Source organism: Mandrillus leucophaeus, unplaced genomic scaffold, assembly GCF_000951045.1.
Source record: "Mandrillus leucophaeus isolate KB7577 unplaced genomic scaffold, Mleu.le_1.0 Scaffold148, whole genome shotgun sequence".
Lineage (NCBI taxonomy): Eukaryota > Metazoa > Chordata > Mammalia > Primates > Cercopithecidae > Mandrillus > Mandrillus leucophaeus.
The window spans coordinates 428,422-453,927 of record NW_012101454.1 but is presented as its reverse complement, the minus strand read 5'-3'; positions in this window follow the sequence as shown (position 1 = coordinate 453,927).

Here is a 25,506-nt window from a genome sequence, read left to right as displayed (position 1 = left end):
CATATGTAACAAACCTGCACGTTATGCACATGTACCCTAGAACTTAAAGTATAATAATAATAATAATAATAAAAAAGGAGAGAGAAAGAAAAAAAAACATGAGAATAGCATTTGAGAGGGAGGAGGAGGGTGGAAGTGAGAGGGGAGGATAAGAGAGATAAGGCAAAAAAATGCATATTCATGTATTCTTAAGGATCCCACTTTGTCCCAAATTTTTCTGTGTTTGTTTTTTATGTTAGAAATCCATCAATATTCAAGTCAGTATAGAAGCTATTGACCTTTTCAGTTAAATCACTGTTCACATTTTTAAATGGAACTCTGAGCATTCAAATTATTGACCATCTTATGGTTCTATGAGCCATTCCTTGTTTTCTTATCAATTTAAATGACTGAAAGAGGTTATCTTTGCCACAGGCTAGATTTTCTGAGAAACAGTCACTGAGATGGAAATTAGCATACAGACAGTTTATTAGGGAATGTTCTCTGGATTAGCCATCATGGAAGGGAAGCAGAAGTAGGCAGAGGGAATAGTTGGGCTGTAGTTTGCCAGTGGGTTGAGAACTTTACGCAACCTCAGTAAACTCCTCAGTGAGTAGAGGCAGCCTAGCAAAGCAGTCCTTTCCAGCCAAGGGCAGCGACTGAGGGCTGAGAGCTGTCAGCAGGCCATGCTCAGTCCTGAGGGCAGTAGAGCATCCATGACAATCTTTGTGTTCTGTTTTGGGACCAGTGTGGCTTAGTGGGGAAATTGTAGACATTGGAGATAGACATTCAGTTTCAATATTAACTTTATCATGAGCTGTGAAAATTGGACAAGCTATTTAACTTCTCATGTTTCTCTCTGTGTCCTTATCTATCTATTACTTTGATTTCTATGAAAGGATAAAATGAGTTAATGTTTATAAGAGACTGGCAAATAGTAGGTGCTCAATTAATATTGGAATATTGGCTCCCTCCCACTATTTTACAATCGATTAAAGAGATCTATATAGGCTTTTTAAAAACCTGGACATTCTTCTCTTTACATTCTCCTTATTCTACTTGCCATTTAGAGAAGAAAATTAATAATATTTCTCAAGCTATGTAGTTTAGCATGCTACTGTTTGCTTCCAAAGAAAAATTATATATAAAAATTTTCCAACTAAACTAGATTTAATGTATTTTTAGGAAGAAAAAAGCTAAATCAAAGAAATAGCCTTTGTTTGTTCTTCTACTTACTGAAACCAGAGATAGAGTATTCCTGTTAACACCTAAGATGTTTTATAACCTTCTCCCTTGATCTTAAGGTTCTAGGGCTTCTGGCGTATTCTCACACTCACCCCAATACTTTCTCCGTAAAGGAACTCAGGACTATAATAGCTTCTGGTCCTTCTCCTAGACCAACGGTGGCTAAGTCCCATTGAGTCTGAGACATGATAGAGTAGTAGTAGAGTGATTCATAAAGTGTAGTCTCTGAGAATCAACTGGAAAATTGTTACAGGCGTAAATTTTCAGGTCCCAATCCAGACCTATTGAATCAGAAACTACAGAGGTGTTATTCAGCAATCTCTGCTTTAACAAGTCTGCCAGGTGACTTTAATACACACTAAAGTTTGAGGATCACTATAGTCGTATATCAGTCAGTGTCCCAACAGGAAACAGATGCCATATGCAAATTAGAATAACTCAACAAAGCCTAATAAACTATAAAGTTATCAAGGGTGTAAGGGAAGCTCCATTACCTTAGAGTTTGAAATAACAAAATCCCTAGGCCTGAAGGAATGAGGGGAGTAAGGGGTTACTGGAACCCAAAATGAGAGGGTCCTGTGGAGAGAGATGCCTTGAGAGGAGTGGCACCTCTAGAACACAGGCCGGGTCTTAGTTTCCTGCAAGAGGTAGTTTTCTTCTTCCTATTTTCTGCTGGAGCTCTGCAGTAGCTGAATACAATCAGAAGCCAGAGGCAATGGGTCCTGTGGATGTCTTGTTAATAATGATAGGGAAGGATAAGGTGGGTCTAAATGGGTAAATGAAAGATACTCAGTGTACATAGTAAAACTTAAATGTCAGTGTTAATTGTTATTCATTTAAAAGATCTGTCTCCCTTAATTTTAGTCTTCCCAAGCAGCTAATTATTTCTGCTTTACTTTAGAAGTGACTGCCTTGCACTCTCAAGGAATATCCCTTGTTTTTATTATTTAAGGTTATTATTGGCAAGAATCTGAAAAATAGGTGAAACTCTTAAGGCTAGAGAATTATATCATTTTTCTCTTTTTCTAGTCTTTACCATCATAGGCATTGCTACATTTAAAGCTAAAAATATGCCTGCATAACTGGCCAAAAAACGAAGAAATAAAAGTATTAGTGAGGATGAAAAGCCATGGGAATTGTCTACATTGCTAATGACAATTGCTACAAAAAACTTTGGGAACAAGGTTGGCAGTACCTAAAAATATAGAACAGGTATCCTATCACTCAGTAATTCCAATCTTAGATTTACCCTAGATTAACTCATACTCATAAAATTAATAAGGTCATTTTGTTTGTAATAACTAGAAAGTAAGCATGACCCCAAAATTCATCAAAACTAGATTATTGATAAATAATCAACAATACCTTGTTGATATTGTTATACCAAAGAATACCAACAAAAATAAATGAAGTGCAGGTAAGTATATCAACATGAATGAATCTCTCAAATATTTTTTGTTTAAATAAAAGAAACAGGTCGACAAAGTGTACATATAATATTATTGCATTTACATAAAGTTCAGAAGTAAACAAAACTAAGTAATATGTCATTTAGTGATGTATCTATATATGGTAACACTACTAAGAAACAAGGCACTTATTACAAAAGTCAGGATTGTGGTTATACATGGTTATGTAGGTGGTTATACACATATACAATATATATGTGGTCACACATTGTGAATAGTGGTTGAAATACAAATATCCACTGAAATTCAGGTTGGCACAGTGGATATGTGGTATTTGGGTATTTTATTTTGCTGCAGATTGTCTGCTTGAAGGTTGTCTGATATGTTAACTTCAGATATTTCTGGTTCTTTTGCCACACCTGAACCTGGTATTGGAGCAACATCTGGTGTACCCCTTTGCTTGACAACTGTATTTCTGTCCCACTTAAAGAGCCACTGTGTTTTCCTATGGGCGGTAAAATTAATTGGCTCAAATATAAGTTTCTTTGTATTCAAACAATAGTTACCATAACAAAATGTGTATTATGTAAACTTTAAAGTATACGTAAACATTGAGAGAATATATAATGAATACCCATTTGTTCCTCACCCAGCTTCAACAATTATTAATGCTTTTGAAAATGTTTTCTTATAACCAAATTTAGATTTTAAAAAGTGGCATTGGCTTTTTGGAGTGCTATATTGTACATAGAAGTAGAATGAACATATTTTGGACTTTAATAAATGTGAAATATATTTCAGCTCATTGCTTACACCACTTCTGTGATTTAGAGCATTTTTAGTTATTTTTTATGTAGTAGAATAAATTGCATTTTTAATAGCATCTCATATGGTTGCCTGAGGTAATACATTCTCATCCTGAATTACAATTCAGTAAAAAAAAAAATGTATTATTTGTTTCCTAAATTAAGCACCAGCATTGTTGAAGGAATTAGGATTTAAGGTTAAGAATTTAAAATTATTATCTGGCTGATGTCCAATGTTTTCTAATAAACAATATTTAAGGTATGATTATAACCATTATCAGAGAAAAAATTAGATTTAATTTTAAATGTGTAGACACTTTCACTTGTAAGTCATGTTAATTTTATAATTTTGGATTATTCTAATAATTTGATATTGATAATAGATATTATATTCCCATAATAATATTTACAGATCTGTTATTCCTTCAAGTCTAAATAACTTTAACCAGTTTTACAAGTAAGGGAAAGAGAAATACTCCACTCTCCCATGCATATGGCTTGCTTACAAAAGAATTAGGGAGGACCAAAGGTGAACCTTTGAAAGAATTTTAAAGTTTTAATTACAGCAGTGGATTAATCACAGTAGTTATGAATTGAGCCTATATTTTACATGCAGGTGCTCAGAAAAATGGTAGGATATTCTCTAAATTTCATCCAGGGGCAGAGGACAAAGACAACTCATGGCATGCTTTTAAAGCTTCAGTGAAAATAAAAGTAAAGTTTCCTTTTGCGTATCATCCAATAAGTTCTGCCTACTATCTTTGTATGTTTCATCCAATAAGTTTATAGTGATTGCACATATAAATAATCAGAGAAGACTGGGATTCCACTGATAGACGGCAAGTAGTCCTACTCACATGTTTTATCAATTATCAAAGGGATATGAGAAGAACATCAATAATGGATACATCTAGAGATCATGGCCTCCCTATATCCTCCTTTCATTCCTGTGAAGATAAAACCAGGGTGGTGGAGAGGGTTCACGCTCTGCTCAGGGAGAGGAATATTCCTGGTCTAAGGGACCAGGGACAGAGCCAGGCATTAAGCTTCACACCTCCTGAAAGGGCTACACTAACACCCATTTTATCATGATTCCATGCAAGACATTCTATTTCTCAGCAAGATCATGACTCAAGCTGTCCATATACCTTCAAGTTCTGAAATTGTGTGGAACCATTCTAATGCAAAGTCCTCTTTATTTTGTGTGCATAAGCTGGGATTATACTTTAGACATTGGTTAAATTAATACCACCTGCACTCACAAACTCTAACTCTTTCTGTCCTTCTAGCTCAAGATGGACAGAAATTCAGTTATTGCAGCTTCCAAAATTGTTGTTCCTAATTGGTAGACAAATTCCGCTCATGTGGTGAATCAAGCAAGGTTCTGGGCTTGTTCCATTCTATGCCTCTGTCATCTTCAGCACATGGGTTCCAAGGCCACTGTGCCTGTTGTATCAAGCTGGTCAAAGAGGAAAGGGCTTGGAGGAATTCTTACGAAACAGGCCTGAAATTGGTGCCTATTGTTTCTGTTTCTATATTCTATTGATTAGAATTAAGTCACATGGCCACCTGCAGCATTAGTGAGTAACACAGAAGGCAGAGGAAACGAGCTCTGTGATGGCTGGCCATTCTCAGCCACATTACACACTTCCTTCTTCATGTCTGTAGGGTCCAGGTGTCTTACACTTACGTTTACTTAGGGGCTTTTTACAAACAAGGCTGGCCATGGCGTGCCACACAACAAAGTTAAGATATTCATTCAACTTTATGTAATTAGTTTCCCATCGCTTTTGATTTCAAGGACTAATAATATCTAATTATTCTGGCAGAAATGGTTACATTTAAGGAAGCAAAATAAAGGGCACTAATTTTGGGAAACTAATGTAGCAGCTTAATATCTGCTCATTAGAGTCCATCATTGCCAACAGATTCTGTTCTTTGAAATAATTTTCATAATAACGTGACTAAATTTCTTCATGAAAATAAATGGTGAAGATTAACTAAAATTTTGCTTCAGGATGTAGATAATTAGTGAGTCTGTGTTTTCTAAATGTCTCTGTCATGAGGGCAGAGATGAGAATTCTAAGTTCTTTCCTTGCAAAAGGGCAGCCCTAACCTACACACAGAGAATTGGGAAACTTGAATGTGACTCTGACATTCAATTTCTATGTGATTTTAGAACCATCATTTCATTATTCTCTGTATCAGTAACCTCATATACAAAATAGCTCTTACAGATGTTTTTAAGACAACATTTAGATGATAAGTTTAAAAATATTTTTTAAAAATTTAAAAGTTGCTGTAAGAGTGCTAGGAAGTATTTCTTCAAATTTTGAATTACTGTGAAAGACTGATTAAAAAAAGAAGAAAAATGATGCCCTGGTTAAACAGATACCGTTCACTCAGCCTCTGGCAGACCTTATTTTTATGATGGAGGTTGGGTATTTCTGGCTGACTTCTGACTGCTGATTGGCAATGCCTTGAAGTTGGCTCTGTATCACACAGGAAGTATTAAGGATGTTTTTGTTGCCTTTGTGCAGCCCTCTGGACTTGACCCCCTCTAGAAGTTTGGGTTTGTTATTCTTGCAGGGGCAGATAAATTTGCTCTCCTGAATGAATATTCTTGGACTCCTTTGTGAAGGTGCACAGAAACCCAGACTCTGTTTTGTGCTTTGAGAGACAGTGAGGTGAGCATTTCAACAGAAAGATGAGCATTTTATCTTAGACCTGGAGATACAGGTACATTCAAAAATTAAAATTATTTCTCTGGAACTATCAATAAGAAATAAGATTACTTCATTCATTATTGTGCAGAGGCCTAGTTCTAGAATAATTTAATGATTTTCTTTCTGAGAATCACTTTTCTATTGATCCTTTACATAAGCAAATATGTATATGTTGCCTCAGGGAAAATCAGGTCAGAGAAATAAAATGTCTTAATGGACTGATATTTGAAAAATGAGGAAAAATGTTAGAGTGTAACAACTCCTTTTTATGGTTCATAAACTCCATAAGTATTCTTAAAGGTATCTCTAGTTAATACCTTTAAAAATTCCTAAGTTTACATTGTTAGCTTTGTTAGGTGAAAAACCATTAATTAATGAGATATACAGAAATTTTTGCTTTAAAAAAATAAAATTGAATTTTCCCAGGGTATTAAAAACTGGCATGGCTTAGGGATTTTGGAACCTGTTCAGAGTAGCATTATAAGCAGAAACTGTGAAAGAAACTGGAGAGCCAAAAAATTAATGCAATAAGAGGAATATTTTGTTTGATTTTACTTTTGACTTTTCCTTCCTAATAGAAGCATTGCTAACAATCAACTCTCAATTGAGATAAAACTCCTTCTCCAACTACTGTAACTCATTCAGCATCTGCTTCTTGAGTACCTACTGTGTGCCGGACACTGTGTATAAGTCACCAAGGACATGGTACTGAAGCCACCTGTAGCGACCAGTCTAATTTGAAGCTTGAAAATGCTTTTACAATACCCTCAGGGGACAATCCTTGAAGGTGTTTCATCTTGAAAAAAGAAAGGAATACGTCTAAGTGAGAGAAAATGGGACACCACCAAACTGTTGCTGCAATTTTTTCTTAAAAAAAAAAAAGAAAAGATTGCAGAAACTGCCATGAGGATTCTGTCCTTTACCCAATGACATTTTTGAAGCCAGTATTATTAACCATAGACATCATTGTCTAAATAGCTTTCATAAAAGTTAATAGTTTAGAAATAATAGCTGACAGTTAAATGTCACCATGTGAATTATAGAAGCAGTGTGGACTTCTGAGTCTTCTCTTTCTCAAGCTAGCTGAACCTTTCCTGGTGAAAGGAAAAGAAAAAAAGATACGCTTTCAGCAGGTACCTGTTTTCCCCTTAGGCAAAATATCTCAAAAATTGATATTAATTGAAGTATATGTCCAGATTCTGGTGTCTCTATGAACTATAAAGGCCTAACATTATTGCCTCAGAAAGAAAAAATTAGTTAATTCTGACCTTTTTAGCTGTGACTTCAATTTTATTTGATTACTGATTTCATGATGGAGGATTATATTGAAAATCATCCTAATATCAATTACACATTTCAATATTCAAAATTTATTTCTAACTTTGGATCAGTTGCTCATTTGCTTATCTTGTTGACATCCTTAGTCAGTGGCCTTATAAGAGTCTACCAGCAGTACTAACAATAAATCAAGATCATATATTATCAACCTTTGTCCCTGTAACCCAGTCCTGACTGAGACAAAAAATTTTTAGCAGACTTGAGCTGAAACACCTTTCCTTTCTGTAACTTTTGCTTTCCTTCCCATTTTGGCTGTCCATTGGATGTAGCCTCCTGCTCGTGAGAGTAATTGAGTTTTAGCTTCTGTCACTCATTATTCAGAAGATTATCTATCTAATTAAGTTATTTCCATTTTTCTCACCATTCCATATACTTCCCATCAAAACTGAGCCCTTGGTCAAACAGCAAAATATTGCTATATGCAAGAAGAGACTTTAAAAATTAACGGTATGGTGGCTCATGCCTGTAATCCCAGCACTTTGGGAGGCCAAGGTGGGTAGATCACAAGGTCAGGATTTCGAGACAAGCCTGGCCAATATGGTGGAACCCCGTCTCTGCTAAAAATAAAAAAGTTAGCCAGGCATGGTGGTGGGTGCCTGTAGTCCCAGCTCCTCAGGAGGCTGGAGCAGGAGAATCGCTTGAACTTGGGAGGCAGAGGTTGTAGTGAGCCGAGACCGCGTTACTGTACTCTAGCCTGGGAGACAGACTGAGACTGTCTCAAAAAAAAAAGATACGAAAGCTGTAATCGCCATATCAATCAGTGTTCTGCAAGGTTACACAAGGAGGACACATTCCATTGTTGACCATGAGGCTCTCCTGTTGTATCCTAAGGCTTCCATGTTTTTGACTATTTTTATTTCCTCATAGAATGAGCATATTTGTTTTCCAAACAGGGCTGTAATTGATATTTATGTAAAACTAGGAATATCTTACATTATGTATTTGCAAAGACTAATTTACATGGGTCAAATAATATTTTGACAAGAAAAACGTGAATGATTTCAATAACTGGGCCCCAAAGAAAAAATTTATAACAAGGGAAAAAGGAACCTGACATAATAGCTGGATTCTGAAAGTTGGAGGGGAAAAGAAAGAAATCAAAGCACCTGGACCAAGCCCCTCCAACAGTGTAATATCCTCAGGGAGAAAACATGCTGTGGTTTTAAAGTGGGAGCTACATCTTCAGGGCCAACACGTAAAGCTGGGAGTGTTTCCCTTTCTCCTCTTGAAGAGGACTACAGTTGCCACCAGTGCTAATGATTAAGACCTTTTTCTTGTTCTTATCAATAACTGTTCTCCTGTAATACTCAATGAACCCTGGCTTTTATTCAAAGCTAATTCCTTCGGGAGGCTGAGGCAGGAGAATGGCGTAAACCCGGGAGGCGGAGCTTGCAGTGAGCTGAGATCCGGCCACTGCACTCTGGCCTGGGCCACAGACCCAGACTCCCTCTCAAAAAAAAAAAAAAAAAAAAGCTAATTCCTCCACATGGACCATGCTTTAGAGCTCTGCCCTTACAATGGCTATCCCTCTCTCTGCACAATCAACTTTTCTTTTCCAATGCAGCATATAAAATGCTGTAATGTCTCCACTTAAAAACAAAATAAAAAACCAAAACCAAAACAAAAAACACTTCTGTTTTTTGACAGTAGATTTGCCTTCAGCTGCTACCACATTTCTATGATCCTCTTCATGACAAAAAAACTTCAAAGAGCAATGTTTCTGCCTATATCCATTTTTGTATTTAACATTCTCTATTCTACTACGGTCCCCATCATTCCACTAAAACTGCTCTTTTCAAGTCACCAATGACCTCTGTGTTATCAAACATTGTGGTCAATTTTCAGTCCTCATTTAACTTGGACCTTCACTGTCACTTGGCACTATTGATCCTTCCCTCCTTTTTGAAACAACTTTGCACTGATCCTGCAGGACATCACTGTCTTTTTTATTCTTACTTTAATTGCTGCTTCTTATCAGTCTCCTATTTTGTTTTTTCTCCTCTTCCCAGTGATTAATGCTAGAGAACCACAGGGTTCAATTATCTTTTATTTTCTAGGCTTACTCCCAGGGTGATCTTAGTCTTTCGCAATGGTTTTGTCAGAGACATTCAAACCAGAGTGACTCCATCTTGAATAGAGGTTGGGTAAAATAAGGCTGAGACCTACTGGGCTGCATCCCCAGGAAGTTAGGCATTCTTAGTCACAGGATGAGATAGGAGGTCAGGAGGATTAGTATCACAAGATACAGGTTGTAAAGACCCTGCTGATAAAACAGGATGCAGTAAAGAAGCCGGCCAAAATCCACCAAAACCAAGATGGTGACGAAAGTGACCTCTGGTCATCCTCACTGCTCATTCTATGCTAATTATAAATCATTAGCATGCTAAAAGACATTCCCCCCAGTGCCAGGACAGTTTACAGATTTAATGGCAACTTCTGGAAGTTATCCTATATAGTCTAAAAAGGGGAGAAACCCTTAGTTCTGGGAATTGCCTGTCCCTTTCCCAGAAAACTAATGAATAGTCCACCTTTTGTTTAGCATATGATCAAGAAATAACCGTAAAAATAGTCAATCAGCAGCCCACTACCCTGCCTATGGAAGCCACCCTTTAATTCCTTTACTTTCTTAATAAACTTGCTTTCACTTTACTCTTTGGGCTCACCCTGAATTCTTTCTTGCACAAAAAAAATCTGGATTGAGACCCCTTTCTGGTGACAGTTTTAGTTATCAGTTTTATGCTTCACCTCCAAATTTCTATCTCTTGCCCTAGCCTTCTTTACTGAAATATTTTTGAACATCTGTTTATTTGATACCTATGAATGTCTAGTGGACACCTTAAAGTTAACATGTGCAAACTGTACTCTGGATTTCTTTTCTCTTTCCTAAACTTGCTTTTTCTCAGAGTGCTCCATGTCATTAAATAGAATCACTAAACATGGGCCAAAGTTCTATTACAAAGACAAGTAGCGGCAGAGGGATGTAATGTGGTTGCATCCTCTAGTTTATTTATCCTCATTCTACTAGGCATTAGCTTCTTAATTACCCTCCAGCCATATGCTATGCTCCTAACTAATGGCTACATCTGTGGGAGAAAACAAACACTTTTCAGCAATGTGATAAACCCTAAATCCTTCTTTTTTATATGCAATCAATAGTACATCATGGAACTAATTCCCATCGATCACTACTTTGTTCTAGTCTAGTTTGTGTTCTGCTTAAAACATGTGACCAGGTGATAAGTTGCAGCCCAGATAATTAACAGACAAGCAATTTAAATACTGAAGTATACCCAGGAATTATAAATGGCTCCAGAGGAATGTTCTGAGCAGTTTTATGTATTTATTTTTTGTTTGTTTTTCTCTTTCAATATTTCCTTTTTGTTTTCTCCCACCTTTGTCCCTCCCTTTATTGAAGTTTTGTTTTTCTATTTCAACTTTTCAATTTAATACAGATTTCTGAGTCAGAACCAGGGGAGTCTTAGTTCTTCTCAGTCCTAGAAGTTATTCTCAGAACAAATCAATTTGCCATTGTATTTAATAAAGTATGTATTTATTTATCAACCACCTTGTTACTTTAAGGATTTGAGAGCTGCCAATCTAAAAGTTCGTGAAGATCGCATTGATCATGAGGACTTTTTTTGTGTGTATATTTTTTGTTTTGTTTTGTCAACTTGCTCTGCCACTAGCTTTTAGCATGCTAAGTAGCTTTTTGGTCTCTTCATCTGCCATATCCAAGTAATGACAGATTCTTCTAGAGCAATAAACAGAAGATTAAATGTTTGAAAAACATGTGGAAAGTATATAACACTCTAGATATACAGATTTTAATCTTTTGATGAGACAGAAAGGCAAATAATACCTCAGAAAAATACTTGTTTATTTCATTTTTATTTTTACTCTGAGGAATTGTAGAAGTAATCATACTTCATATGTAAGCAAAAATGAAAATCCTAACATATTTATGGATATTAAAGCTTAGCTAATTTTTCTTTTATTTTGCTGTGTTAAGCAACATGTTAAATTTCATTTAACAAACTTGATACGGCAAATATCTTGTAGAATAAAGAGATTGCAAAATGTAGAAAAAGCATGTTTTTTTCTTCAAAGAGCTTAAGCCAGAGTACAAGATTTCACAAAAGCAATTGTAATATTACATTTCTACAAAACATTTTGCTCAAGCTTAAATATTTCTTCATGTATTATCAAAGATATACAAATTTCCCATGAGATATTTTATACTGTAATTTTAAAGTCATTTGAAAAGATTAGTAGAGTCCTACTTGAGAACATCCAGCTGACCTTCCTGTAACCAAGAACTGCTGCAGACTTACAAGCATATCTGTATTTAAGTTTTTGATCAAGCTGGTACTTAAAGTGACAGTTTTTCTTTGAATGTATTGATAAGGTTGCCTAGTTGCTGTTAATTTCCTAATGCCAAAGTGATCAAAATGGGCCAAATTCTGTTGAATACTCAAATTCAAAACTTTACTTCTAAAGTGATAGTTCACAATAGAAAGATATATCATAAATTGACTTTAGCTTTTAAATATATTTTAAAATATCACTTTAATTTGATACCACAAAAATGACAGTGTGGCAGAACAATGTATTTTTTAAAAGGTTATAGGCTAATAATACAGTCACAATCAATCATACTGAGGCTAATGATGGATTTGAACAAAATGGTGGATAAGATGATGTCATGGTGCACTGTATATATGAAGTTTCACTGTTACTACAATAAAAAAAAAAGAACCATTTTTCACCAACCATTTTCTAAGCACTTTACATGAATTAATTTATGTAATCTTTTGGTAGGCAGAATCATAGCCCCTCAAAGATATCCACATTCCAATTCCCAGAATGTATAAATGTGTTACATATATGGCAACAGATACTTTGCAGATGTAATTAAAGTCATGGGCCTTAAATATAGAGATTACTTTGGATTATCTGGAGGGGCCCAATCTTGTCACATGAGCCCTTAGAAGCAAAGGATTTTCTCTGTCTGAGATCAGATAGATGTAGTAGCAGAAGTGAGAACAATTTAAAATGTGAGAGGGACTCACCCTGCCATTGCTGGAGAGTAACACACGGAAAGTTTGAGAAGAAATGAGAGCAGCCTGCAGGATCAAAGATTGACCTCTGGCTGACAGTCATGAAGGAAATGGAAAAGTCAATTCTATAATGGCAAATAAATGAACCTGGCCAACAACCTATATGGGCTCAGAAGTAGATTTATCCCGGGAATGTGCAGAAAGGAACACAACTTTGATGACACCTGGATTTTCCCCATGTGAGACTCTAAGCAGATGACTCAGCTGATCCATGCTCTGGAATTCTGACCTAGAATACTCTGAAATGTAATACATAGGTGTTGTTTTAAGAAACTAAATTTGTGGCAATTGGTAAACTTACTAGTAAGTGTTAGTATTTTTTTTGTTGTTGTTAAGAAGTAAGTGCTGAAATCTGGTTAAACTTCCTAGATTTCTAGAAATCAACATAAAATATATGAAAATTTTCTACTTTAAAAATGATCTCTGAGAATTGTGTGCAAATATGAGCACCGCAGAAATAAATCTGGCCACACAATGAACAAAACTTAGCACATGCTTCTTACAAAGTGTCCTTACAAAATTCAAAATGATATAAATTATGTACCACTGGAGACTACAGAAATGATGGTCATTAAAATGCTACAATAATAAATTAAATGAATTTATTAATAAATTAATGTTAATACTAAACATTATAAAATGTTATAAATATTAATATTAAATGAATAATAAATATCAGTTTAGAAAATCATTAATAAATTAGCAAAAATGTGAAAGAAGTATTATTTTCTCATAAATATATCTTTCAAAAAGTACAGGCACATCAAATAATACTAGTATATTTTATTTAAAATGCAAACACAAACACTTTGAAAAGACTTTTTATCACTTTAAATGTGAAAGAAGTATTATTTTCTCATAAATATATCTTTCAAAAAGTACAGGCACATCAAATAATACTAGTATATTTTATTTAAAATGCAAACACAAACACTTTGAAAAGACTTTTTATCACTTTATCTGTTGGTCAACATTGTCGTAACAATGTTAGTCACATTTTAAAATGTAAAGTGATTTTTAATTTTTTGTAATGCTATGTGTTCAACATGACTAGAATAAGAAAGATGGTATATGTGCTATATCTGAAATATATACAGGACTTGTTATGAATAAAAAGGTTCTTGTGTCAAAGGGTATCTTTGCAGCATGTGTTAAATAGCCTTGGAAGTCAGATATACATTGGAATATTACTAATATTAGATAAACATTTTACAATCAGTTTTGAAATGCCTCATCCACTCAATTCCTGCATATTTTCTGCACTTTGTAAATCAAAGGATGGTGATTATTAGCATTTTTTTGCATTCTGAAAAGTTTTGGTTAATTCATAGAAAGGTTCATAAATATTTTTAAAATTACGTGATAAAGTAGAAGTATTTTTCAGTAATACTTATAATACATTTCAACTATGTTAACAAGTTTCAACTATGTTGGCAAGTTTTCAGCTAACTTTAAATTTTAGTATTTATAAAATGTTTAGCTGATGGAATAGAAGTATTTTTCAGTAACTTTTGCTATATATTTTAATTATGTTAACAAATTTTGCTAACTTTTTTAATTGTTGGCTTTGATAGCAAATTAAAGAGAAAGAAAAAGAGAGCCTTGTTTACCTCTAGATATTCATAAGTTCGGCTGTTGTGACTGAATTAAAATAGCATGAAGCCTTATAAATTATCTCACTATTAATTTTTATACATAGCCTAATGTTGAAATCATATAGCTCAAAAGGAAAACACAATACATCTCATATTGCAAAAATTATTCTCCAAATGTGGAGGACAAAAGACATACATGTTGCATACATATGCTTATGTTTTATAGACCCTATCTCCATCTTCCAAACAATAGCTTAATAGTCCTACACATTTTAAGCTTAACAGTCACTGGAAGATACAATTCTTGGGTATATAATTTAATTGTTTGTCACTTTGGTCTAGAATTTATCATTATTTCTGAATGTGCTGAAAATAAAAGTGAGCTGTCTTTTGACCATATATTCGAGTGGTATAATGTAACACAGACTTGTCTAGAAATCTATGAGTAGCATAGGCTTTGCAAACTCCACTTGTTATAAGATGCCAATCGGCTCATGGCAATATTAGTCCAATTGTTCCAAATAGGGTTGTGCTGTTCCACGTTTGTTTTTAAAGCATTGTTGTGTTCTAGGCATTCTAACCTCTTTTAAGACCACTTTCAAATTCAAGCCAAATAAAATGTTTCTTTGCATTCTGTTGCTTTTCTGTAAAGAACTTGACTTCTTTTAGACCTTGACTTCTCTCTCTCGTAAGCTTTTAACTCTTAGTCCTTCAAGAAAAGACAAGGTGATAACATCAGACTCTTTTTTTGGAAGTAAAACCTGGTGTTAATCATCTGTCACCACAAGCATTTATGTCAAACTTCCTGCAGTATGGGTTGTTAGTTGATGGAAGTGGTGATGAAGAGAGGGTGTAGACATCTTCCTTATATGTCTTTGAAAATCAAGTGGTCCTCATTGTCTGGAATTGGACATCCAGAGAGCAGACTATTCAAATATAATTTAGACTTTTTCTGCCTTTTTTTCTCTCTAATGTATCCTAGGTGTCTTGCTTAATTCTCTTCAATAAACTGTCAGTGTATAAAGAAACAATCCTGAATGAAATAGAGTGGTTTTATAAACAAAGTTCTGGAGGCAGGCCCAAGTTAAACTCGTGATTATAAAGAAAGGAAAGAAAGTCTTACTGAAATTGAATCATTCCAATGTGTTGGAACTTTGTGATTTTTTGCAACATGATTTTCATTTTAAAGTACTCAAAATTTGTTTTAGAAATAAAAATGTATGTTATATTTAGTAATAAATGTTGATTTCTGTAAAATTTATATCCGAAATAATCAATCTGTTCATTTAATTCCTTTATGTTTCACTTGAGTCATCCAAATTATATTAGTGAAAATTAAATTACTTTAAAATGCAAATTTGTTCAGGCAGTTAATGAGTGTATTTTGTTGTCCTTCATATTAAATGATGATATATTGAATGATGAATAGAGAATTTTTTTCTGTCAAAAAATTACAATTTTTTTCTACAATAACAATTTTTAAATGTTCCTGCCTGGCTTAAAGTGTCACAGATTCTCTTTCCACTTTTAAAGCAATAGCCATTTTAATATTCACCTTAATCTATTGTCAAAAAGACTCTGAAGTACTAAATAGCTTCTCAGGAAGCCCCCCTTTTCCATACAAATGTTTAAGTCTTGTTTATGTGAGGTAATGAGATAATTCTCAAAATTTGAACAGTATTGAATTAGTTATTCTTTTTAAAAACTATACTAACAAAAGCTAGAATTGTAAAAATAAGTTTGACAAATTTATTGAGATATTCACAAAGCATACAATTCAACCATTTAAATTTTAAAATGTAATGTTTTTTGGTATATTCGTACATTTTTACAATCATCCCTGCAATCTAATTTGAGAACATTTTTGTTTCCCCAAAAAGAATCCCTATATTCATTAGCAGCCACTCCCTATTCTCTCACTCCAGTTCTATCCAAGTCCTACGTGACCACTAATCTACTTTCAGTCTTCATAGATTTGCCTATTCTAGACATTTTATATGAAAGAAATCACACAATATGTGGTCTTTTGTGACTGGGTTCTTTCATTTAGCATAATGTTTTCATGTTTATCTACATTGTAGCATGTATCAGTATTTCAATTATTTTTATTATCAAATGTTGATTTGCTATATGGCTAATCCAAATTATACTTACCCATTCATCAGTTAACTGACTTTTGAGTTGTTTCCACTTTTTAGCTATTAAGAATAGTGCTGCTATGAACTTTAAAGTACACATTCTTATGTAGACATATATTCATATTTATATTGCATATATACCTAGCAGTGAAATTGCTGGGTCATATAGTAACTCTATGTTTAGCATTCTGGGAAACTGCTAAACTACTTTACAAAGCAACTGCACAGTTTTACATTCCTACCAGCTGCATATGAGGGTTCCAATTTCTCAACATGCTTGTCAGCACTTATTATTGTCTTTTTTATTATAGCCATCTTATAGACATGAAGTGGTATGTCATTGTACTTTTGATGTTCATTTTCCTAATAACCAATAATGCTGAGTTTTTTCATGTGCTTATCAACCTTTTGTATACTTTCTTTGGAGAAATGTTAGTTCAAATCCTTTGCTCATTTTTAATCTGGTTATCTTTTAATAATTGCAGGGTAAAAGGTCTTTATATATTCTAGATATAAGCTCCATATCAGTTATGATTTACAAATACTTTCTCCCATTCTATGGGCTGAACTTTCACTTTCTTAATGGTATCATCTGCAGCACAAAAGCTTTTAATTTGATAACGTCCCATTTATCTGTTTCCTCTTTTGTCATTTATGCATTTTTTTGTCATATTGTAGAATCTATTGCCTAACCAAATGTCACGGAGGTTTATTCCTATATTTTCTTCCAGGAGTTTTATGAAAAACTAGAATTCTTTATCCTTTGAGAGAAAAAAGAGTAAAATAATTGGAAATAACAGTAATTTATTCCCTTCTCTTTGCCATTTACAAATTTTTGGTGACTTTAGGTCATCTTGAGATGTGTTAGCAATTACAGAAATTCCAGAATCTCTTAAGGCAGACATTGCACATTTACTTATTGTTTGCAGTGTCTCTGGTCTAAATTGTGACCTCCACTGGGTTCAGAAATATTGAGCAAACTATGGAATAGACCCAAGTAAGCCTGTGTGAATAAGGACTCCAGGAAGAAAAATCATTCCAAGGGAAGGAGTCAGATGTGAAAAGGTTGACAAAGCCTTAGTCACTAAAGGGAAGGGTCAGTCTGCAACCAGTGTGGTATCTTTGTCCCAACTCATATCCTCTAATGATATGAGGACAGCTGTCCGAAGGAATAAAAATGGGAACACCCATAATTAACAAAACGGGGAGAGTTTTTCGTCTTCTTGAACTAAACATTGTAGAGATTTGACAACTGCAGGGCTCCGGTGCTTCCATTTGGGGTTGAGGAGAGTCTGTAGAGACTGTCAGGAGAGAATATTCCCTGCATACTCTTTAGGGCACAGTGGTACCTGGAGGAAACTGTTGTACTCTCAGGGTGTAGACAAATCCTATAGAAGTAAAAGAGGTGGTGCTCAGCATTAGGATGCCAGAGCTAAAGAGGAAAGAAACAGGAACCCCAACATGGTGACTAACCTCATGGCATTTGGAATTGTGGAAATTCATGTGAGGCACTCCCAGTAATACATGAGAAGGAAAAGCCAGGGGCTTTCATTAGCAGATTTGAGCAAACTATGGAATAGACCCATGTAAGCCTGTGTGAATGAGGAACCAAGAGGACTCCAGGAAGGAATATCATTTGAAGGGAAGAAGGAGTTAGATGTGAAAAGGTTGACAAAGCCTTAGTCACTAAAGGGAAGTGCAAGTGTGCATCCAGTGTGGGGTTCATGTGCCAGCTCGTGTCTTCTAATGATATGAGGGTTTATGACTACTCTTGATGCATCCCTTGTAATAGTTTCTCAGTAACTGCAGATTGAATAAATGATGTAAAGGCAATCTGAAAACACTCAATAGATGTGGAAGAAAAAATTGAAAATTGACAAAACGTCAACTGCAACCTTTATTTGATACAGTTCTCCACTGGTGTACCTAATCTGTCTTTGGGATTTGAGCATTTGAAAGATAGAATTGAAAATGTGCATTTTTCAGTCATCTCATGGTGGAACGAAAGTATCCCATCCTGTAGAAAATAAACATTAATTTTGCCATAGTAGAGTCAAAGGATATTAAAAACTAATATAAATGTTTTGGAAAATTTCTTGTTTATCCATTTTATACCTATATGATGTTCTAAAAACCAGGAATATATTTCACTTCTTAATCAGGATAAGTTTCTGATTATCAAGTTTTGAAAATAAAGATTTTACTTTGTAATTCCTTGGCTCTGATACAAAATTTAATGAATTAATGTTTTAAAAAATCCTAAAAGATGAATATGCTGTCAATAATGAAGAAAAATGATCCATTATCAAAAAATATAAACACTGCATGTCTTTGCAGCTGCCATACCAGCTTTTTCAGCCCTATAGGAATAATCACTGATGAAATAAATTAATTGATGTGCTTTTTTGTTTAAAGCCTAATTATTTTCACATGTTCAGGAAAGCTCATATTGAAGAAATATTTATTTGATTATGTCACCTTCCTGCTTAAGTCCCCTTGGTAATTCCCCAATACCACCTGTTGCAGGATGGGTTCCCCCGTAAGGAGTCCTCAGTAAGCAGACTTGGAAACTGATGTTACTGTGCAAGAATTTTGTTGGGAAGTAGAGGGGAGAAGAAAACAATGGCAGAACAAAGAAGAGAGAGAAGTAAAACTGAGAAGCTTTCTTATGGGGCTTCAGTGTTCTGAACCTAAGGCGAGTTCTGAGGTTGAGATAACCCTTCTGAGTTGTCCTGAGTTGGGATCAAGGAATCAGACCTTATGCACCCAGTTCAATCAGTCATTGAACGTAGACTACCATGGGAAGGAGGAGGCGTGACCTTGGACGTGATAGCTCTCTCCAGCAGAGGCAAACTTCTTAGGTGGCTCACGATTGAGGGCTGAAGGCTACTGACTTTCTGCTGGCAGCACTCCTAGAGGCTAGGGATATAGGTCATTTATCTTTGAAGGAGGATTGGGTATTATGGCACCTACATACCACACAACAGGACAAAGTCTTGACTCAATCTAGCTTGTAATCCCAGCACAGATGCAACCTACCTTTCCAGATGTATCCTCTGCTATTATCCTGCCTATACACTGAGTACCAGTCAACTGCCCTGCTCTTGTATGTCTCTGTGCTGTTGAAAACAATAACCCAAGCACATTCACTTCCCACCCTTTAAGATGTACCCCATATACTCCCTTACTCAGAAGTAGTGCTTTTCCTGTTGTTATACTGTAGGATTTATCTCGCATTACTATTATCTATTTCCTTATGTACTCTTCAAAAGAAGGCAGCTGTATTTCATTCACGTTGTATACTGAATACTTAATATAGAATCAGACAGGTAGCAATAGTCTTATAAACACTGAGTGACCAAATGAATAATGAAAGAGCAATAATTCATAAAAACAAAGAGGAGGCAGATGTCATTTATTCCTTTTGTGGAAACTGATTATCTATTTAAAACATGCCCAATCTATTAAGTGCAGAAATCTAATAGACCAAATTTATCCCAGTCCTGGTATGTGTCAGAAAGTGCGTGGATTGTGGAAAACTACAAATAAATGAGAGTTAGGTTCCCAGACTTTAAGGCCCTGGTAATCTATTTGAAGAGACAGGAAGCAAAAAAATATATAAAAAATAAGTGGTACAATATAAAATAGCATTTATTACAAGAGTGCATGAGAAATCATGGACAGCTTACCTGTTGTAAGTGGAGTGTGTTACAGAAAAGTAAGAGTTTTTGCTCCAGAATTCAGGTTCCATCTTTCTGCAGAACACTATCTGATCTGATTTGTCAAATTTAAAATAATCTGTAGTACTAACAGTGATATAAAAGCTAATAGTATTTATTGAGACATTTTATTCATATGTAAAATTGAATTAATTAACACATTCATATACTCAGTAAATATTTTGATGAGCATGCACTACATGCCAGGCACTGGGGCATAGCTGTGAACCACACAGATAGGCCCTGTCTCCTCATGGAACAGTCTTTTGGAAACACAAGACATTGACCACAATAAATGGAGGTAAGTGTTATGAAGAGGAAATACAGTGTGCTATATATGATGTGCTATGGGAGTTTCCTCAGGCTGGAGCTTTTTATATAAGGTAGGATTAGGCTGAGGTTTTAAGGGACTGATGTAGACTGAAGCTTGGAGGGAAGAAGGGAGAAGGATGGGTTCCAAGTAGAAGGAAGACATGAGAGGAAACATGCATATAGAGTGCATTCACCCTGTGGCTGGAATGTTGAGAATAAAATGAAAGAAAGCTAAGGGCTGGGGAGATAGGTGCAGGGACGATCATGGCAAGTTTTATAATGGGATTGGTCTTTATCATAAGCACCATGAAAAGCTAACAGTGGTCAGAGATACTCTGAGATTTGCATTTGTGAAAGATCCCTCTGGAAGCAGTGTAGAGGAGGGTTTGTAGGGGCTGGGGGTGACAGCAGGAAGACCAGGTGGCTAATACTGCCAGGGAAAGTGGACAGTGTGGCCTTATGGGAGTAGAAATGGAGAGAAGTGAATGGAAACAAGTGGGTAGAATGAATGATGACTGGAAATTGATAAGCTATGGAGGATGAGGGAGAGGGAGGAGCAGGGGACTTCCATACTCAAATGCCGATAGTATACCTCTCTCCCCACCTGATCCAGGCACAGTGAAGGGGGCTTGGTTTTGCTGCCTCTTGAGTATAGGCACTAGTGGAGGAAAAGAGCCCCTGTCAAGGCAGGCCCAGCAGAGGCAGGGATGGAAAGTAGCAGCCCCAAGCAAAGCAAGGTGAAGGAGATCAGCTCTGGGGGCGGGGCCCATGCCTAGTAGGGAGGAAAGACCCTGATGGGAGTAGCGTGTGTACACGCACACACACGTGCAGCTCCTGACATCTGAAACTGTTCTAATATTCACAGGTCAACCTCAGTGTTATTATTAACTGGCCTGACATTCAGAGCCAGCCCATTTTATTTTCCTTGGACATAAACAATTTCTAACCTCAGACAAGTTTACACCGAGACAATGATAAAATCGAACAAAGCAAGGCCGCTTTATACTTCTGCCGAAGCACAGACAAAAACATAGTTATTGTTCCACCCACAAAGATACTCAAACGTAGAATTGCCCTTCTTTTCTAAGAGCATCCAATCTAGACCAAATTCTGCTTTCTTAGGCCCCCTCCCAAATCACCCAGCCCAAGCTCAAATCCTGTGAAACCGTCTTTCTAATACCTTCTCTCTGACACACCCCACAAGTTCCCATGTTGGGTGTTCTCCCTTACTGCAAAATATAATAAACCCAACTTGCTCAATTACATGTGTGTTCCTGGTGGTTTTTGGCTGAGGGCATTGATAGTAACTTAGGAATTTATAAATTAGCAACTATCTGCCTATACATGATGCACTGTCATTTTAGTATTATCAAAAGGCACACCATGGTATGCAATAAATATGTTAGATAAACAAGCAAATATTTACAGGAATGAAGAAATTTGCAGGGCAGTAATTCTCCTGTTTGTAATTCTTTCTGACCAGTTTCTGGTCTCAAGTTCTGATTTACTCCTGCACTGAAAAGGAAAACAGGGAGAAGAATAAAATAAAACAAACACAAAAGAACAAATCCCAGAGGATTTATGAGTAATGCTGCTTCAGTCACGACAGCCTAATTTTTTTTTTACTTTGATTTTGCTCAGGGAACTTTTAGCATTACTCATCTTTAATTATCTTAATTTCATGCTTAACTCAGGCACAGAAGATATGTTTGTAATTTCAGATGAGAGAAAATGAAATTCCCCTCAGCAAAGTCAAATTTTAAAATTCAAAAGGAAGAACAATGTGCCGGATAACACACACAAAAATCAACTTTTTATTAATACATTACAAGGTAATTTTGTGGTAATACATTATTAAAGAGCCCAGATTTTGTTTTGAAAACAAAATAAAGCAAAACAAAATCCAAGAGAGAAAGAGAAAGAGAAAGAGAGAGAGAGTGAGATAAAGAATTAACCCCAAATCTATTTATCTCTGGGAAGTGAGAGAATCAGAAGATGTCAATATTTTTCTTTAAGTTCTCATATTAATATTTCCCAAATGTTCAAAAAAATCAAGAATGATTCTATAATTAAAAATAAAACAAAAGTGATTCAAACCAATAAATGAAGCTAAGTGGAATAAGAAATGTTGTGACTATCTAAGGCTTGATAAAGATTAAGGAAAAAGGAGGGGATTTGAGCTTACAGATATGGTTGTTTACATTCATGTTAACCAACCCCTTCTTTTTCCCTTTCTGTAGTTTATTTAATGTTGATTAAACCAGTGGCTCAAAGACCAAGAAATCACCTTATGAAACTTTGATAAATTTCAGTTTGCCAAACTAATTACCTGAGTTTGAGAAAGAAAGTAATGAGAAAATGAAAATATGAAAAAAGTTACTAACACTTGTGCATTATGGATGATGCTATTTAGCAGTTTCTATGAGAGGCAAATACTGAGATCATATTTTGCATTTTTAATATACTTCCTATATTTGAAAAAATCTTAGTGTAAACAGATATATCTCCCTAATGAGGATTCTACAACCGATACTCCTCTTTATTTTGAAAAATACCAAATTTTTTGAAGAACACAGAATATGTAGCAGAAGGTAGAGACATTTTTTAAAAAAATCATAGCTGAGTTTCTTTTTCATCACTGAAATGTGTTATTAGGAGCATGATACTCATTGATAATATAACAATTTAAAGAATGATCACTCCTTATTTAACGGAAGATATCAGTGTAAGCCTACAGGCTTTGTGTTTCCAAACTGAAGATAATGTTAGGCATAACCCAGTTTGTTTTGGGAGATTCTATATCCAGACAGTGACATCCTAATTGGGAGGCGTCTGCATTCAATTCTTGTGCTTTTCTGTATACTTTGCCAGTGATCTTTAACCTTGTTTTCTTTTTTAGCCACACAAAAACAATTACACCTCAAATTCTCAAAACTTCTCTTTATTTTCTTTAAATATTTATGTGGCATTCAGCACTTTTTGTAAAGCTATGAGACTACATCAAACCAAAAATAGGGATGTAAGCTGAAAAGTCTGGAAACTACTGTTCAAGGGGAGCCATTCAGAAGATAAATGTCATTTTATAAATTGGAAAAGCAACAAGACTAACTTATTGTTGCAGACCAAAGTGATTTTGGTTTCAGACCACAGAAGAAAATCTTAAGAGTGAAAGGGATTATAGAGGCACAGACGAGGAAATCATCCATATTCAAATGAAAGCTTCTAACTTGTGCATAACTAATATTTTTCGAGGAGGTAGCAAGAGGTTTGGGATTTTTTTTTTTTTTAACTTTCTGTCTTTTCTATGTTCTCTACAACCATTTGCCATGGACTGGTAGTTAATTCTCCTTGACATGGCCATCACAACCCTATCAGAATCATAAAGTGATACATATTGGAATAAAGAGATAAAATATATAAGAATTAATAATCCAATGTCAAGACAAATAAAGATGCTGGAAAATCTCCAATCTGATATTAAAAATCAAAATATAGACCTTCACTCTAAAACCAAGAAAGGTAATGTCCTTGTCACAATGGCATATTCCTGCAGGGCTCAAGTAAAGACTGGGTGTGTGAAACCAATTGGTCCCCTTCACCAGTAGCTATTTACATTGACTAAAGTACCTTGAAGCTGAGGAATCTTCTGCTGAAGGAAAATGGTGGTGTTGATGGGAGTAGGGAGGGGAGACCCTGTCTGTAGAGGAATCTACCCCAAGAAAAGAAAAAGTCTGGTGTAGGAGGCTAGATCCAAGAAGCAGTATCGGAGGTTCTAAGGGGAGTATTGTGACAGGTTCTGTGGGGTTACTGGCATTTGAATAGACCACATCCAGGTTCTAGAGGAGAGCAGAGTTTGTGTAAAATCACCAAAGTGAAATCTCTCAACCCAGGGTATGAAATCCCATAATCTAGGGGAGTAATAGGATATAAAGAAGTTTGTCTGTCCCACACAATAATAGTAGGAGACTTTAACACCCCACCGTCAACATTAGACAGATCAACGAGACAGAAAGTTAACAAAGATATCCAGGAATTGAACTCAGCTCTGCACCAAGTGGACCTAATAGACATCTACAGAACTCTCTACCCCAAATCAACAGAATATACATTCTTCTCAGCACCACATCACACTTATTCCAAAACTGACCACATAGTTGGAAGTAAAGCACTCCTTAGCAAAAAAAGAACAGAAATTATAACAGTTTCTCAGACCACAGTGCAATCAAACTAGAACTCAGGATTAAGAAACTCACACAAAAAAACTGCTCAACCACATGGAAACTGAACAACTTGCTCCTGAATGACTACTGGGTACATAACGAAATGAAGGCAGAAATAAAGATATTCTTTGAAACCAATGAGAACAAAGATACAACATACCAGAATCTCTGGAACACATTTAAAGCAGTGTGTAGAGGGAAATTTATAGCACTAAATGCCCATAAGAGAAGGCGGGAAAGATCTACAATTGATACCCTACCATCACAATGAAAAGAACTAGAGAAGCAAGAGCAAACACATTCAAAAGCTAGCAGAAGGCAAGAAATAACTAAGACCAGAGCAGAACTGAAGGAAATAGAGACAGAAAAAAACCCTTCAAAAAATCAATGAATCCAGGAGCTAGTTTTTTGAAAAGATCATACCATTAGCAAGACTAATAAAGAAGAAAAGAAAGAAGAATCAAATAGATGCAATAAAAAATGATAAAGGGGATATCATCACCAACCCCACAGAAATACGAACTACCATCAGAGAATACTATAAACACCTCTACGCAAATAAACTAGAAAACCTAGAAGAAATGGATAAATTCCTGGACACATATACTCTTTCAAGACTAAACCAGGAAGAAGTTGAATCCCTGAATAGAACAATAACAGGCTCTGAAATTGAGGCAATAATTAGTAGCCTATCAACCAAAAAAAGTCCAGGACCAGATGGATTCACAGCTGAATTCTACCAGAGGTACAAGGAGGAGCTGGTATCATTCCTTCTGAAACTATTCCAGTCAATAGAAATAGAGGAAATCCTCCCTAACTCATTTTATGAGGCCAGCATCATCCTGATACCAAAGCCTGGCAGAGACACAACAAAAAAAGAGAATTCTAGACCAATATCCCTG